The following is a 3,960-nucleotide window of genomic DNA, read 5'->3' as shown; positions in this document are numbered from 1 at the left end:
TTGATGGAGATCTCTAGGGAGATAGAAATCCTAGTCTCATAGGAACAGGAACATCCTCAGACAAGCAACTGTAGAGCTAGGAAATCCTTTTTTTTTTTTTTTTTTCTGTTTTTGTTTTTGTTTTTCGAGACAGGGTTTCTCTGTGTAGCTTTGCACTTTTCCTGGATCTCACTCTGTAGACCAGGCTGGCCTCGAACTCAAAGAGATCCGCCTGCCTCTGCCTCCCAAGTGCTGGGATTAAAGGCGTGCGACACCACCGCCTGGCGAGCTGGGAAGTCTTGTTCCCTTTTCCCTTCCACTTCTGATAGACAAATGTTCTTAATGGAGCTTCCAAAGGTCACTGTCTCCAATGCTCTCTAGAGCATTTACACTGCTGAACACTGGAGTGAACAAACAAAATTCCCCTTTACCATGACAGAACTGTTAGCACCACCACAGTTACTAAGAGACACCCCCCCTCATCCCTCAGGAGAATGGCTTTATTCCCTATTCAAATCTCAGGAGAGGTCCCCCATTTTGCTAAACTGAAAGGTGGGAATAGAGTTGGCCATCACTGGTTCCCCAAAAATGAATGCCAAGTTCAGCCTTTGATTTCCCATCACAGATGTTTGGGAGTTTCAGGTAAACCAGAAGAACAGCCCAGAAGATGGCTTGTCTCCATGAGCCAAGATTGGGTGTACAGTACCCTTTGGTCAGGGGAGAAGGGTATCTGACAGAAGTGGACTTCTTCCCTCATCCCTTGACCTCCATCCATCTCTTTGTCTTTCCCCTGACATGGCATCATTCTCTGTTCCTTGTATATCTCATACCTTTTCTGAGGTCTAGGTCTTTCTTTGGGGTTGGCAGACACCAGAAGACAACATAATAGTGCCTACTTCTAGTTCTCACATTTTGCTAATAGACTTTGAGAAAACCTATATAAACTGGGAGGACATGGAAATGATTTGGAAATGTGGAATTAGCTTCCTCAAAGGCATCCTGTGCCAAGGCATTCTGTTCCCATTGGTAAATAATCTGTTATGGAATAGTTTAAACACACAGCAACCCATCAGGTCATCAACAAAACTGGCCTCCAGGCTGTGTTTTGCACCAAGACAGAGCTTTCCTAAGATGTGAGGCCTGAGAGTAAATTCACACAAGTCCCATACTCTTCAAGGAAATCCCAATGCTTCCCCTCAGTCACCATTGAGGTCTGATTTTTATTTTGGTTCAGAGGTCATTGGAAAGGCCTTTATCCTCATCTTGCTCTGGGTACATGCTATTTTAGCAATCTAGATGCTTTGAAAGTCCATCTGGGCTTATAGTGAAGCCAAGTTCATTAGACTTGACTCTGAACCAGGCACTCATCCTTAGAGCCAATTAAAGGCCCAAGTAGACACTCTAAAACATGGATGTCCCTAGAACAGCAAAGATCTACACCCTTCCCATTCCACCAGGTATTTTCTAGGAATGAGAGGAAGTTCTCTTTGGAATGTATTTGGAATGGACAGACTCAGAAATTAAATTTACACTGCTGAACTGACTGTTTACCAAATAATCATCCTGACCAAGTTAACATCAAAACTTTGTAAAAACTAAACAGCACGGTGCTTGGCAGTCTGCTCAGCCAGGGCAGTTTGCTCCGCTGTTTGGATCCCCAGTATTGGAACTGTTCCCAAGCCCAGACCTTTATAGAAACAGTCTGTGAAAGATCCTTCGTGTGGGTAGATTTAATCAGATGACTTGGCCTTCACTTCTCCCCTGACCCTTTTCATTGATTAATGTTCTGATCTAAAGTAGGTGTTTTATCATCCTGAAGACCAGAGGTAGAGTTGAGCACTCACACTCACCATTGGAGAATAGAGACAAAATTCTGTGTGTGTACATTTGAATTTTCTCCCATCAGATTTTCAAAGGACACCATGACCTCCATCTTTCACAGTGCATTCACATCAACTATAACAGAGGTTCAAAGAGAGTGTTCAGGAATGGGGTGTCCATGAGCCTCTGATCCCCACAGTCCTGAGTGTGGTGGGAATGGCGGGGGCTTCAGAGGTTCGAAGAGAGTGTTCAGGAATGGGGTGTCCATGAGCCTCTGATCCCCACAGTCCTGAATGTGGTGGGAATGGCAGGGGCTTCAGCTGATCATCTCTTGCTAAGAGCTGACATCATTTTCTCTGTGTACCCTGGTACAGAGATGTTGGAAAATACAGAGGAAGTGCTTCTTTTCTGCCCTGCCCATCATTCTGTCCTTCACACTTCTTCCCCAACCTATTCCATGACTATTCAGAGGAAGGCTTGACATCAGCCTGACTGGAGAAACTGATACTCAGAGGAACTCAGGATCACGTCATTCCAAGGGCATAAATAATCTCTAACAATCTTCAAGGAAACAGTCATGTCACTACTTTTTAACTTTTTCCTTTATGAGACAAGGTCTCTTGTATCCCAGGATAACCTCAAAGTCACTATGTGGCAGAGAACGATCTTGAATTTCTGAGTGTCTCTACTTCCAGAGTGTTGTTATAGGTGTGTACCACCAGGCCCCATTTCTGCACTGCTGGGTATCAAACTCAGGGCTTTGGTATTGTGGACAAGTGCTCTACCAACTGAACTATATGCCCAGCCTTGTTTTGAAATTATTTCTGCATTTTCAAAACACGAAATGCTGAGCTCCCCTCTGCTGCCATATAACAGGGATTCGGGGTAGGAATGGACCTCCTAGTTCATAGCCCATGCTGAGTCCCAATACCAGACCATGAGAAATTATTCATGAGCCTAAGTTCTGATGGCACCATCTTTGTTCTTTTCCCATGAGGATGCTAAGATTCATGTTTCAGAGAAAGGAGACCTTACTTGTTAAAATTCATTTGGTGTTCGTCTCAGAAAAACTAATAACAAAAGACAAGCTACAAACTCCATGTGGGAATAGGAAATCTCCATGTGCCTAGGTTGTCATAACCTACACTAGGAGATCTGAGGCTAGAGGCTCAACACCAACTATTTCTGAGCTGTTTTTAAGTATGTCTGTCTGTGTGGTGGATGAATGTGTATGCACAGGTGTGTGTGTCCATGAAGGCCAAAAGTCAACATTGGGTATCTTTCTCTATCACTATCCACCACTTAAAAATTATTTCAATTATTTGTTTGTTTGTTTGTATACGTAAATAAATGCATGTATGTAGTAGGTGGTCTCACATGTGCAACGGTGGTCATGTGGATGGCAAAAGACAACTTTCAGGAGTAGATTCTTGCCTTCCACTGTGTAGATCCCATGGATTGATACCAGGTTGTCAGGGGCAAGCACCCTTACCTGCTGAGGGTCTCTCACTGAACTTGGGGCTCACCAGCTTGACAAGCTGGCCAGAGAATCCCAGGATTCCTCCTATCTCTACCTCTCCAGCATGTTTTTATATGGTTGCTGCAGATCTGAACTCAGCTCCTCGTGTTTGTACTTTACCCACAGAGCCATCTTCCTGCCCCCATTTCTGAATTTTGAACAGCTGCTCCAAGCTCTTAGCTATACTCTGATGTCTGATTTTCCATCTTGGGCAAACTTTTTAGGAGAATGTCCACAGGAAGGCAGGGAGGACAATCAAATCCCAGTCTTTCTGAACACAGATCAGTAGGACAGAGCTGCCTTTCCAGCAAGCAGGCAGCAGCTAGGTGTTTAATTTGGAATCTGATAGCTGCCTAAATTCTGAGATCTCCCGTAGATGCACAAAGAGTCCTCCACAGCCCCTGGCAGAAATTCTTAGAAAAACAATCCTCTCTGTTGGTGAAATCACAAACTGCCACTTTTACTCCCCACCTCCCTGTCACAGAAGAGGCTGTTTTGATTTGAATTACAGGAACCTGTGTGGACTGCCTGCTGTACAAAAGTGCATGTGACAATGGACACTCCTTTCTGGCTGTCCGGTGGTGTTATTTCAAACACCGTTGGACAGATGGGCTCTGTGTTGAGTGGAGAAGGCCATACCT

This window comes from Peromyscus eremicus, chromosome 9 (assembly GCF_949786415.1).
Source record: "Peromyscus eremicus chromosome 9, PerEre_H2_v1, whole genome shotgun sequence".
Taxonomy (NCBI): Eukaryota; Metazoa; Chordata; class Mammalia; order Rodentia; family Cricetidae; genus Peromyscus; species Peromyscus eremicus.
The sequence above is the reverse complement of the archived record's forward strand: the minus strand, read 5'-3'. Positions refer to the sequence as shown.